We start from the raw sequence: 14,857 nt of genomic DNA, 5'->3' as shown, positions 1-14,857 counted from the left end.
TGAGAAGGTTCCATGTTTTCACACAATCAAGGGGAGCGGGAGGTGATGAGTTGCAGAGCAGGAGGAATTAGGGGGCTCATCGAAGAAGCAGTGGCACAAATTAATGACAATTGTTTCAAGATTTAGAATGTGTACATCAAGAAACTGATTTGGTTGAAGCAAAAAAATAACTGCTAAGATTCAGATGCTTACACACTTTTAGGAGTAGGAATTTAATATGCACATATAAGGGACAAAAGTACAGTAACAAAAACTCATACAAGAGAACTTCAGTGAGAGAGCTATTTAGCATTTTAGACGTAAATGACATAACTTGCAAAAAAAATTCTACAGTGAGTATTCTGTCTGACTGCTTTGTTTGTGGGGGCGTGCAGTGTTTAGGTTAGTTGTAGGAACCCATTCGTTAGATTATGGGCCTCATCAAGAGTTGGGCAGTATCCCAGTGTTAAATCGGCCGGTAGACCGCCCAACGCTATTAGCATTTCTGAAACTCGATCTGGTGCAATTTGTGCCAGATCCTGAGTTGCATTGGCACTGTTATTCCCATTTATTCAGTCCATTGGACTCTATGGGGCTTTTTGGTGGTATTGTCACTGGCAGTAATAGCGCTGGAGGTAATAGCACAGAAATTGGGCAGAAAGGAGAGGCTTTTACCTCCAGTAAAAAGCTGGAGCTAAACCTCCCAGTTTCCATCCAAAATCAGGATTGAGCAGAGCGTAATGCGGTGGTAATAGCGTTACCACTGCATTTTTACCACTCTGCCCAACCCCTGATGAGGCCCTATACATTTTAAACAGCAAGGAAGCACTTGCATGAAAGATTACAGTGCATGAGGACCATCACTTCAAGATATGCTATCTACATGATACTTGGCACATATGAATTATAGGATCTATGCCACTGCAGCCGGATTTTGTGGGTCAGAGTATAGCCCGAACATCATAGTCTACCAGGGACTTGCTTCTAGACTGCTCAAGAATAGAACTTGAGCACCTGCTGAAGGAGAATTCCGGACACACTCCCATGTTGCGCCAGGCAGAGCGTATATGGATCTATTGACCATGTACCACCATATCAACCCCTAGTGTAACTCCTGGTATGACTCAGACCTTCTCACCCTAAAACGCAAGTGCAGGGTGGATGAGAGGAAATGGCATGTTTCAAGTTCATCCTCTGACAAACTGGCCTGCCGCCTGCTGCAAAGGCAATACCAGCTCTCCGTCCTCACCAAGAAGAGAGCTCATATCCAAGCCCGCATCTCTGCGGCATCTAACAACTCGGCTGAACTCTTTAAAATATTCAAGGAACTGGCCAATCCTGCCACAGTCTCTACCTCTCCTGTCCCTTCCCATGCCCTTTGCACGGCACTGGCTTCTCACTTCATTTAAAAAACTCAGGACATCCTGTCCTCACTCTCCTCCTATCGCCTCCCTCCCTCTATTCCCGGCTCTTCCTCTGGCCCATCTGCAGCCCCCCTCCCTCCTTCTCTGCCTTTCCCCTTTTCTCTGGAGACGAGGTTTCTAGACAAGTCCGATCTATGAAAGTCTTGTCGAAACAGGTTCACCGCTATTCCTCCAAAACTATCAAGGACCACATCGACTCCCTGGCTACTGCTCTGGCTGATTTCTGCAATCACTCCTTCGCCACTGGAGTTTTCCCATCCCCCTTGAAACACTCCCTTGTGCACCCTCTTCTTAAGAAACCCTCTGCCGACCCCTCCTGCCCAATCTCCATCACCCCCTTCCCGGGCAAGGTCCTGGAGATACTGGCCATGACCCACATGACCCACCTTAATCTCCACACAAAATCTGTTGGTTGTCTTCATGACCATCAGTCTGGCTTCAGAGCTGCCAGAAGCATGGAAACTGCTCCCCTGAACATCTGTGAAGAACTGCTCTCCAACCTCGACTCCAACACCCCATGTGTCCTCATCTTGCTTGAGCTCTCTTCTGCCTTTGACACTGTCAACCACGCCATCCTGCTCAACCGTCTCTGTGATAACCTGGGTATCAATGGTCAGGCTCTGGCATGGCTGACCTCTTTCCTCTCCAATGGACCCTCCCAGGTCCAACTCGGGTCCTTCCTCTTAGATATCTTTTTCTCTGCCTGTGGTGTCCCCCAGGGATCTAACATCTCTCACTGGCTGTTCAACCAATACCTGGCACTCCTTGCCCACCGCATCGCCGCTCTCTGCCCCAACTTTCAGTGCTATGCAGATGATACCCATCTCATTTTCAGGCTACCATGGGCCTCTTCCTCTCCTTCCCTCATCTCTGACTGTCTGTCTGCCATCCAGGAGTGGTGTGCCGCCAATGACCTCTGCTTTAATTCCAGTAACACTGAGATTCTACTCATCGGCACACCGACTCCCTCCTTCCCTGCAGCTCCCTGGCCGGCCTCTCTTGGCCCTCTTCCTGCTCCTACCTGCAAGGCTAAAAACCTTGGGGTCATCTTCGCCTCCACACTTTCCTTCTCTCCTCACATCTCTGACATCTATAAGAAGTCACACTATGAGCTGCACCTCCCCAGAGGTATTCTTCCTTTCCTCTCCTACCCCCAGAAGCTCATTGTCTCCAGTGCCCTGGTTCTCTCTAGGCTGGACTATTGTAACAGCCTCTATCTTAATCCGCCTGCCTCTACTCTCCGCCCTCTGCAACTTATTCAGAGCAGGACTGCGAGACTTGTCCTTGGCCTCAAGCCCAGGAATCCAATCTCCCCAGGACTGAAATCTCTGCACTGGCTCCCAGTGGCTGTGAGGATTAAGTTCAAACCCCTCTGCATTGTCCACAAGGCCTTTTTGGGCCTGGGGCCGCAATACCTTCAACTCTTTCTTCCTAAATATCTTCCTTCTCGAGCCCTTCGCTCATCCGCCTCCAACTCCCTCCGCGTCAGTTGCTTCTCCAAGCAACGAGTTGGTGGTAGATCTCTCTCTTCGGCAGGGGCCTCCCTCTGGAACAGCCTTCCTGCCTCCCTGAAACTTGAGGAGAACCATCTCTGGTTCCGGTAGCACCTCAAACCTTCCTCTTTGCTTCTGCTTTCTCTCCCCCTCTCCCCTGCTGAAATACTGGCAGAAACTGCACTGGTTACCTGGCCACCCTTTCTGATCTCGGGCCCAGGCCCCGCCAGTTGCCCACATGCAATGCCTTCCTGGCAACCCCTGCACCTGGGGACTGTTTTCTGTATCCCTACAGTCCCCCTACCAGCACTTATGTCTGCACTTACCTTGCACTTGCCACCAGCTGGCCGTTTTTATTTATCTTTTTATTCTACTATCCCATGTACTGTACTTTCCCCCTCTTCCTTCCCCCAAGCACTTTTCCCTTTCCCCCTTCCCATGCACTTGCGCAATTTGAATGACACCTGGCCTAGTAAGATTGTTGTCTGTCTTTCCCTTGTTCCCCCTCCACTGCCTCGTCGCACCTTAAAACACGCGTTATAAATGCCATATCATATCATATCATATCATATCATATCATATCATATCAATGGTGCAGGCTCAAGAGGATACACCGTGGTCTTAATCGCTTGTGGCGAGTAGTAATGGTACAAGATGTTCCTTAATAAAGAGGGCTGAAGAAGGATCAGTGGACCACTTGAATGCAGGTATTCTGAGGCTGATCAACTGGAATATATCGGGTATGAAGAATAATGCGTACAAAGTTGGGTGGATTTAGTTCATTTGACATTATATGCCTGCAAGAAACCTGGTTAGAGGATGATGAGATCTGTACCCAGGGATCAAAATCTTAATAGTTAAGGCACTTAGATCACCCAAAAGCAGATGGAGAAGGGGGCTGCCACAATGGTGTGTAATCACCTGCCAGGAATGATGGTGAAGTGTCTACAGTCTAGCGCCATTATATTAAAAACTGTCATTTTTAGGAGTGACTTGAGGGAAAAACCGCTCCTCTCAGTAATACGTGCATATATTCTGGCAAAACTCACTGGCCTAAGCATGGCTGGGGACAGAAATCCCATATCAACAGCTCTTGACGTGCCCCCAGAGGCTAGTCTGATACAATGAGGGGATTTTAATTCCAGAATTGGGACTGACCGGTCACAAACCGATGTTTATGAGCCACTAGCAGATCTTTTAGACATTGCAATCAGTAATGTATCCAATCGAACTAATGATGCGATCGGCAAGCCATTGCTCACATCATGCACTCCCCTGCACTTGCACATCTCAATGTCACCTGGCCTAGCAAGATCATTGTCTCTGTCTTCCCTCTGTTCCCCCTCCCTTGCTTCATTACGCCTTGAAACTCTTGTGTATAGGCGCGTTATAAATGCCATATCATATCATGCACTCTCACCATCTAGTGGAACTAAATGGCTCCTGTAATGGGGATACGCTATCAAAACATACGTTTAGGCTTGATGGCAAGAAATCAGTTATTGACTAAGCTATACTAGATTGTCTATCCTTCAATAGGATAAAGTCATTTGAGATACTGGAGAGGGCAGAGAGTCAGCATAATCCATTGACAGTGCAGATAAATCACCTGGGGGAGACATATTTGCAGCCACAGTGAGTGCTGATGATAATCCAACATATGAGGAGAGTTGTGAAAGCCGAACTGATCTGTATCCTACAGGACTCAGACGTTCAAGGACGGTGTACTAAACTGCGGAATGCCAATGATCATGGAAGGATCATATCACAGTTTGAACACCTTATCGGATGAGTCAGAGGTAAATTATTGGTACCCCGGGCAAAGTCGCATACCATGAAAGCAACATGAAAGCAAGAGAAACAGGAGATGCTCCCTGGTTTGATGCTGAGTGTAGACACGCAAAGTGGTTATTAAATCAAAATGCAAGGGAAGGTAAACTAAAGGCCACAGACCTCCATGGGAAAAAGCGTGCATATAAAAAGCTCCCAAAAGACAACAAACACCAGTATATAAAAAAAACAATGTGACTAATTAGAAAGAGCAGTACAAGATAATTATGCCAAGGTATTCTTGCAAAAGGATTTAGACAAAATTAGGAAGGGATATCGGCTCCAGGAAATCACACTTGCATGGAGTACTAAATAATCAGGAGGCAGAGATTCTCCAGGGTAACATCAATGCCCAAAATCAGGCAGAAAGAGACTCGTTTTTGGCAAAGAAGAAATCAAGACACACATTTTGCTGCTAAAAACAGGCAAAGCTTTAGGCCCGGATGGGGTGAGATCAGACATTTTTGTCTGGATTGTAGAATGGTGGACACCTGTGTTGACACATGTTTTTAATGCAATAGCTTCAGAGTGGACTTGCCCAGACATATGGAACAGGAGTCTACTAATTCCGTTATAAAAAAAAGGCAAGGCAACAAGATCCCCATTGCTATCGCCCAAGTTCTCTATTTGACATCTCCAGTAAGATATTTACAGGCTGTCTGGTGACTAGACTCTGGATTTGGGCCTTGGATAATAATAAAATACCTGACAGCCAAGCAAACTGTACTGCAAACAATTGCTGAGAAATATATGAAGGTTAGAGGCAGTAAAGGATATGCAGTTTTCCTCAATTTAACTAAGGCATTTGACTCAATTGTTAGGAATCTGGTATGGAGGAAGTTATTCCAAAATGGTGCACCCGTAGGATTGTTACAGATGATTCAACTGGTTTATGAAGACACCTCAATAGCGATATTATGTGCGGGGGGTGAACATATATTCAGAACATATCCACTAGCTCCACTTTTATTCTCTCTGATTTTAACCCACAAGTTAACCCAGCAAAGTTAAATGGGGTTCAATACAGCACCCTGTTACATGTCGATGAGATGGCTCTGATAGATCTCACCATAGGGGGACTCCAATCAAGCATTCTACATGCTGACGCCTTACAAATTATCATTAAATCTGTCTAAAACAAAGATTGTGGTCTTTGGGAAAGGTAGACACAGGGGTATGTGGGGTATTGATCAGGAATAAATAGAGGTGGTTGCAACATACAGATACATGGGGTTAGTATTCGCGAAGGAAGGTGGTTAGAATGCGCATGTAAAAATGTTGGCCAAGCATAAGTAAGTCTCAAGGGACTTCATCAGTGTTATCATCTCTATGGGGGAAAGGGCTGGACAAGTGCATTGACATGTTAAAACTCAAGACCTGCATGGCAACATTATATGGTAGCAAGCTGTGGGGCTTGTCTTCATTTAGAATGCTAGAACATATGCAAAATGCTTTCTGAAGGAAAATAGTGGGGTTATCATCAGCTACCCTTTGTAAAGCACTATGGTGCAAGCTGAGGATCCCCAGTGTAGGATGCCAGGTGCTCTCTCACTTTGTCCAGATTTTCACAAGAGCACACTTGGACGTGTCAATGAACCCCAATATAGAGAATGCCCTGAAAGAAATGTCCAGGTGTACTAGGCAGGGCAAATATTAGTGGTTCTCAAAGAGAATTGCTCTAATAGAAAAAGGGGGGCTGAGCAAGGTAGAGCCTCTAATAAAACTGCCAAAAGGGCAATGGAAAAGTCTGATTATAAAGTGCACTGAAAAAGAAGACTGGGAAAATATCCAGTGGTGCATGTCAAGGCTCCTATCTCTGAAAATATATAATATGATTGGTTATTTATAACACACTTAATACCCAGAGGTTTCTAAGCGCAGACCCGGGGATCGAACCTGTGTTGCTCCATGGCGAGAACGTTGCCCCTGAGCTATCCTCCCAAGACATAGGGAGTTATGTGCCGAGATGAACCCCAAAATGTGATTACAAAGTTAAAATCTCACGAATGGAGGAGAATCATGCTATTGATTAGGTTAAATGTTTTCCCGGTACATACTACAACTCCATGGCTGAGATTAGATCGAAAATGACCACGCAGGATGGGACTGGATGGAAATCTCCTACATTTTGTATTCATGTGCAAATTTAATGTGGCCCTACGAAGAAGATGGCTGAGGCTGCACCTCTTAAAGAATAATATTAGAAGCTGTGAGGAGGCTATGCTTTTAAAGATGCCCTCAACAGATGAGAATTTTATGTTTGATATTTTATGATTTGTCAAAAAATTCTTGGTTGAGTGTATGTGAGGCCCTCAAACTCGACCAAGCATAATTATGCTGCGAGACATATATCTCAATATATTTTATTGTGTATGTTTAATGTTTTGTGATTTTATTGGCGGTTAGGCCTTGACTTCACCATATTTATTGTATTTATTTAATGTACTGTGACTTTATATTTTGGTTTTAATGGTTTATACCGAATAAACGCTGTTTGACTAACTACGCATGTTTCCTTTTTTCTCAGGAGCGATGACACTGTGCAGTGGGCACCAAGCAGAACTGTAGCAGAACTTTACAAATCGCAGACTATGCTGGTGGGACTTCCACGATTATGGACGTATACAGGGTATTCAGGGACCTTGTCTATCTTCAGCTCCCCCCAGCTTGGATAGGTATGTGCAGTCTCTCCTTGTTACAGTGGCTAGTTCTTATTCTACCTGATCCTCATCTCATTGTCTCTAATGTGCCATCTCAAGTTACATCTGTGCCCCCTGTGCCCACTCCCCTACAAAGGGTTTATAGAGTAGAGACTTTGCAAGGACACAAAATGTTAGGGGTTTTACAGGGACACCCGCAGTAATTCATTTTCTTTGGCTGTTTCAGAGACATTGAGGAACATTCCTGAGCTATACAAACTTTTTAGCAAAATGTAGGTGTTCTTTGCCTCCCTCTTGGCTCCTGATGTTCAGGCTGCTGTCAATGCAAAATGGTTTCAAGTGACCCATACAAGATTCTCCGGTTTGCTAACCATGCAGAGCACAGGTCTATGCCTTTAAGGAGGAGATGAGAGCAATTTGTCTGATAACACTCCAAAATAGTTTCACTCTCAATATCCTCACTGCTATTGAAGAAGGGGTGTATCAGAAAATTGACATCTCTTGTTGCACCAACCCCTCCTAATGACTTGGATAAAGGCTCTTTGTCTCATGCCATCGGAGCATTGCATAACCTTCATGTAGCTATGGAGAAGGAATCTGGAATACAAAGTCAAACATGGTTGGACTTTCTTGGGTCCCGTCCGGGTTAGGCCTTACTGTCAATATGTTAGTGCTGGTTGCTGTTTTCTTGCTTGTGATTTTTTGCTCCTCTCCGGTACTTTTGAGGTGCTGTTCTGCCAGACTACCTAGAACTGTCACAATGATGTCGGTTACTCTGACTGCAGTTAAGGCCACTCCCATTTTAAAACCTATATATTTTGTTATTTATTTGTACCGTGCCATTAACCTGCAGGCATCTGGGCACCACATGAACACAACAGACGAACAAAAAGAATGGGGCATATTAATATCAGTATAGATCAAGAGGCTACATCATCCCTGAGCCAGCAAATTATTTGAAGAGAGTACTTTTCAGCGAGGCCCTAAAGGTTTTCACATTTTTGTCCAAGCGGAGAGTGCTAGGTAGAGAATTCCATATAAGTGTGGCCTGGGTGGGGAAAACCCTCCCTAGGCCCCCCGCCCTTTTGAATCTATCCTTGTTAATTCTTCCCAAGTTAGCGGAACGGAGAGCGCGAGTGGGTAGGTATTGAGTGATGCAGGTCTTCAAGTAAGCTGGTGCCTTTCCGTATAGACACTTGTGCACTAGAGTTGCAACTTTTTTTTTGTTTTTTTTAACTTTGTTTTTATTGACATCATGCACATGAGGTAGGGTGTGCGGCAATCCCTGCCAGCAATACATTGAACAAGCATAGATGGCAGTTTACATTTTTTATTTTTTTTATTTTTTATCCAACTCCCCCCACACCCCTCCCAACTTTTATGAACATACCAGGTCCAGAGGTTTCGCGGGTTATAGAAGCTGCAGAGAGAGCATTCAGAAATCAATACGTTGTTAGACATTCAGTTTGACATAGTGGGGTCAGATCAGTTCACAGCGAGTAATGGGCCCAAGCTGGGTCCCTGGGGTTGGTGGAGAGACGTGTGAAATAGGGGCGTTGAAGGAGGTACTTTACAGACACATAGAGATGCAATCGTCGTTAAGAAGCACTGCGGACCATTCCTGTATAAAATCCAACATGGTGTCATTTGTTATCGCTGAGAGTTTTTCATAGGTGAAGATCGACCTAAGTTTACAAAGCCATTCTTCCTTGGATGGAGTTAGGGCATTTTTCCATTTTTGAGCTAGTGCTAGCCTCCCTGCCCTCAACATGGCCCCAATGACCCTTGGGAATGCGGACTGTTCTGTCTCCGGCATAGGAGTACCCAGGAGGATTTCCAGTGGCTGTAAGGTCGGGGAGTACACTTCTATGCCATTGATCCAGCTAAGCAGTTCCGACCAGTACACCTGGATGACCGGGCATCCCCACCACATGTGAAACCAAGTGCCCCGTTGTTGACATGTCCTAGGGCAAAAGGGAGACACCTCTTTAAATAATTTTGGACAGGGTGGCTGGAGGGCGATGCCATGAGTCGAGTATCTTAAAACTATTTTCCATGGCAGCGGTGTACAGTGAACCCGTGAATATAGCTTTAAAGATTGCCGACCATGTGTGGTCGTCCAGCGTCATGCCCAGCCTTTCTTCCCAAATTCGTTTGAAGGACTGCCTACCCTCCAGATTAGCTGTTATCAATGTCCCATAAAACTTAGATAGGGAGCCTTTCCGGGAGATCCTTTTAGCTAGGACAGATTCAAAAGGCGTGAGGGGGCGTTTTAGGTCGGCGGCCCACCAAGGGTGGGTCAGGATCCCTTTCAGGCGCAAATATTCGAAGACTGAGGGCGGGTTTTCGCCCAATCCCTCAGTCAGCTGTTCATATTCTATGAAACCCTCCTCCCAAGAGAGTCGAGAAGCCCTCTCCAGGCCCGAGTCCGACCATGCCTGTGTGTCTCTAAAGCCCTTGGTGTCTAAATCGATGGGGGGACCCCACAGCGATGTTAAAGGAGAAGGCCAGGATGACAGCAGCTTGTTGTCTTTGTTCGGCTTCCAGACTGCCCAGAGGTCCGCTAAGGTTGGGTGCGCTCTGAGGTGGGGGGGAGGGCCTTAGGAGGGGCCCATAGCAGGTCCCTGATTTTTTTCGGGTGGGTGTGGACATCCTCAATGAAAGTCCAGTATGTCCCCAGGTTGTCCCTCATGTGCTCCAACATCACCCGGAGTTGAGCTGCTTTGCAGTAAAGTGTGAAGTCCGGGAGGCCAAATCCACCGTGAGACTTGGGGAGAGTTAAGGTAGAAAATTTGACCCTTGCTCTTTTGCCAGCCCAGATGAACTGAAGGACTTGGGACTGTAGTGTCTCAAAGAAGGTCCCCGGGATCACCACTGGGAGGGCCGCAAAGAGGTAGAGTAAGCGGGGCAGGATATTCATTTTAACCGTGACCATACGCCCAAACCAGGAGAGTGTGAGAGGTGCCCATCGTTTGAGGTCACTGCTAATCTTGGCCAAGATCCCCGGGAAGTTACATTGATAGAGTTGAGACAGATCCCTGGGGATGATGGTGCCCAAATACCTGGTGGAAGTCAGTTCTATTCTTACTCCCAGGATTTCGGAGATACCCCCGATGTCATGGTCCCTGGGACCCATGGGCATAATGCTAGACTTGGACGTGTTCACCTTGAGCCCCGAAAAGGTGCCATAGTAGTCTATAAGTCCAAATAATCGGGGTAGAGAGTCCTGAAGGTTAGTCAGGTATCCCAGGATGTCGTCTGCAAACAGGGAGCAGGGAGAGTTTAAAGTCACAATTGTCGCATCTAATCCCTGTGATTTGCTGGTCAGTTCTGATCACTATAGCCAGTGGCTCCATTGCCAAGGCATAGAGAAGGGGAGACAAGGGACAGCCTTGACGGGTGCCTCTAGACAGGGCCAACGGGTCTGAAGTGCCACCATTGACCAGGACTCTTGCCGACAGGCCGTTGTAAAGAGCTGAAACTCAAGCACAGAAAATGTCTCCCAGACCCATTTTCCAGAGGACTCTACCCATATAAGGCCACTCGACACGGTCGAAGGCCTTTTCCGAATCTAATGAGAGGAGATAGCCCTCCACCCCCTGCCTTGAAGCCACATGCATGAGATCCAGGGTCTTCCATATGTTGTCAGATCCCTGACGACCCGGGATAAAGCCCACTTGATCTCCGTGTACTAGGGAAGGGAGGAGTCTCGCCAGTCTGTTTGCTAAAAGTTTGGCCAATATCTTTATGTCGGCGGTGAGGCGGGATATAGGGCGATATGATTGGCACTGAGAGGGGTCCTTCCCTTCTTTGGGGAGCACTACTATCAAGGCGGACATCATCGTGGGTGGAAGGGAGCCCATTTCCAGTGCCGAGTTGAACATTCTGGCCATGAACGGGGCCAACGTAGACCGATAGGTCTTGTCAAACTAAACAGTGAACCCATCATCCCCCGGGGCTGTACCACTCTTTAAAGAGGATATGGTGTCTATTATTTCTTGTGGGGTTATGGGAAGTTCTAGTGTTTCTGCCTTGTCAGGAGAGAGGCCTGGGATCGGGAGGGAGTCCAGGAAGTCATCTATTTCGGTCCCGTCCCCTGCAAACTCCGAGCAATACAGCTGTTCATAATATTGTCTGAATTGCTCAGCTATCTTACTGTCTCTCACTGTCGAGTCCCCTTCTGGGGTGCAAATGGAGTTCACCCTCCTACTATTTCTGAGCTCGCGGAGCCTCCAAGCTAGTATCTTATCCGCTTTTTCCCCCTTTTCCATGTATTTCTGTTTCAAGAAGGACAGCTTCCTTTCCGTTTGTCCCACCTGGAGGTCCGCCAGCCCAGAACGCAATCTTTGTAGCTCTTCCTATTGTCCGGGGAACATCTGCGTTTTCATTTCCCCCCCCGGTTGGATAGCATCTATCTTTTCCCTCAATAGCTTCTCCTCGTGGCCCCTCTCCCTCTTTTTTCTCGAGCCTATCTCTATAAGGACGCCCCTAATGGTTGCCTTGAACTCCTCCCAGACACCCAAGACTCCAACCTCCCCAATGTCATTGGTAGAGAAGTAATCTGTTATGGCTTCTAAAAGGGTTTGGCGAACTTCCTTATCGTGCAGGAGGAGGTTGTTGCACCTCCACAGGGATCCGGATGCGGGGCCTGGGGAATGCCCAATTTTACTCTGAGCAAATCGTGATCAGACCAAGGGAGAATCTCCACCCCCAAGTCCGTAACCTCACCCCGGAGCGTGGTGTAAACCAGAATATAATCGATACGGGAGAATGCGTCATGAGGCTTTCAGTAGAAGGTGAAGTTGGGGTCTCGGCCTTGCTTAAAGGGTTGCGTATCACTCAGGCCCAGTTCTCCGTTGACTTCTTGGAAAACTTCTGCCAACTTTTTGTGGTGACGCGTGTTTGGACATGGGTTTACTGACTTCCTATCCCTCCCGGGGCAAAGAACCATGTTAAAGTCCCCACCTACCATTAGGGTGCCCTCGGAGAAAGCCATGATTTTCTCTTTCATCCCTTCCCAAAAGATATCCTTAGCCTCGTTTGGAGCATAAATACAAACCAAGGTGAACAGCCGGCCCCTCACCTCCCGCTTGACCATAATATATCGTCCTTCCAGCTCAGACTTCTGAGCTTTGGCCATGAAGTGGGCCCCGGGAGAAACCAGGAGGGCCACTCCCCGTTTTTTAGCCCGGAAGAACGCCACATACACCAGATCGATGTTCTTGCCCCGCACCCAGTCAGTTTCTTGTACAAACAGGAAATGAAGGCGGAGCCTTGAAAATTCTCTCACTACCAGCGACCTCTTTGTAGGCGAGTTAAGCCCACGTACATTTAACGACCCCACTGTCAAGAATTGAAGCGAATCATCCATCAAAACGATGATAAAAGCTCATGGCTCCCTCCGAGGAGCACAAAATGTCAATGCTCCCGCAGAACTTCCGCACCCTGCTGGTGCCCAAAAACAATTCTATAAATGCAAAGTGGACCTGAAAAGCTGGTGTGACCCAACAAAATCCCCAATAAACGAGCCCCAACTTTTTCCTTCCCCCTCCCCCCTCCCCCCTGAACGCCTGGTTGATTAGCGGCTTCATCCTGTCGCCAGTCCAGGCCACCATTGTCTCCCCCCTCCGGGTTCCCAAACTCTTCAAGAACAACATCTCAAGCCCCGCCACCCCCTTGTCCTTGTCTGTCCATAAGCGGATGTGTCGCCTCCCCACTCAGAGAATCAGGTACACGCTTGATCGTCGGACTCCCGGGGGTTCTTCAAGTGTTGGGCTGCTCCGGGGATGCTGGCGCCACTCTTCTGAATTTCCTGTGGCCTCGGACTTTACATCTTTCCTGTGGGGCCCTCGTCCGTCCGGGGCCAGCTGGGGCTCTCTCGCGTTTTCGCTCGCCCAATTCCATGTTTGGATCATCCAGGAGTTCCCCCGACACCCTGTGAATATCGTCCTCCGTGACCAGGGCATACTTGTAGCCGTCTAGCTCAAATGAAAGTGAGAAAGGGTATCCCCATCTATATCGGACCCCTTTGGTCTGAAGCATTTTCGTCAGCGGGGAGCAGAGCCGTCGTCTCGCCAGGGTGAAGGCAGAGAGATCCTGATACACCGAGATCTGGGCCCCCTCCCAGTCCACTGGGCCTTTCTTGCGGGCCAGTTCAAGAATTTTGCTTTTCTCCACAAAGTAGTGGAATCATACTAGAATGGACCTGGGGCCTCTGTTTGCTGCACCTGCTCTATGGGCTCTGTCAATAGAGGGTTAGTTCGTGTTAGCCCCTTCAAAGAGTGATCGCACCACCGCGTTAACAGCTTTTATAATGTCAGCTTGAGTTTCGCCCTCACGTTCCGGGAAGCCTAAAAAGCGCAGGTTACAGCGACGTTCTCTGTTCTCCAGATCGTCAAGCTTTAGGGAACATTTCTCTTCCCTCCTCTCGAGCTCCGCCAGGCGCATGTCAAATTGCGTCTCAAAGATGTCGTTCAAGGCAGAGTTATTTTCTAGCGCCTGAACCCTGTCATCTATATTGTCCAATTTCCTTTCCAAAGTGTCCAGGCGTAGCGTTATATCCGCCCTGATGCCTCTGATCTCCTCGAGGAGGGCGGCCATACCCTTGGTGACCGTGCTAGTGTCTGTTAGTTCCTGATGTGTAGAGGCCGCCATGACGGGGCGGGTCGGGGAGCCAGGGTTCAAACGTTGGAATTTCTGCAGTGAATCTTTCCAGTTCATAGGCCTTCCCCGGCTCCTCTCCCCCCGCGGGGTCCACCCCTAGGGGCCCCAAGTCCACTGGGCACCGCTGCCGGGCCACAATACGCCTCCGAGGAGGTCCTGCCTGCTCGTCGTCCAGGCCCCGTGCCCACTGTTGGGGAAGGGGGTTATTTGGGCCTATTCTCTGGTTCTAGGTCAATGGCCGGCCCTCTTTGCCTCCAATATAATACAGCTCTTTAGGGCAGCCTCTCACCTCGTGGGGGCTCTGATGCACGGCACGTCACACGATCCACCGCCAGGTCAAGGGGGGGCCCGAAGCGTGGGGGGGTGGGTGGGCTGCTCACTCTTCCAAGTTGCCGGCGGGGGGTTCAGCTCTCGCCGGACTCCGATGAGGGGATAGGGGGGTCGAGGGGGTGAATCAGCTCTCCAATGGGCCCTCCTCGGCCGAGTCCACTGAGCGTTGGGGCCCTAGGCCGCCGCGCAGGCCTCCATGCCCGATGCGCTGCTCCGGGGTGCGGCCCAAGTGGCAGAAAGTCGTCCAAAGTGTCGCGTTGCCCTGCCTGGGCTCTGTGGTTTTTGGGGGGGGCTGCTCTCCCAACGCTGTCCGATGAAGTTGCAGGCCTCACCTTATCCGCGGCTCTCTGTTGTTTTTGTGCGGAGCCGCGGCGCCGGGGGAGGCAGGGTACTCCCTCCCTTCAATCTTCGCGGGCTCACTGCGCAGCGAAGGCGCCACGTCAGGAGACCGGAGTTGGGGTATTCAGGTGCCCCACGA

This window comes from Ambystoma mexicanum, chromosome 5p (genome assembly GCF_040938575.1).
Source record: "Ambystoma mexicanum isolate Mex_15411 chromosome 5p, UKY_AmexF1_1, whole genome shotgun sequence".
Taxonomy (NCBI): domain Eukaryota; kingdom Metazoa; phylum Chordata; class Amphibia; order Caudata; family Ambystomatidae; genus Ambystoma; species Ambystoma mexicanum.
The sequence above is the reverse complement of the archived record's forward strand: the minus strand, read 5'-3'. Positions refer to the sequence as shown.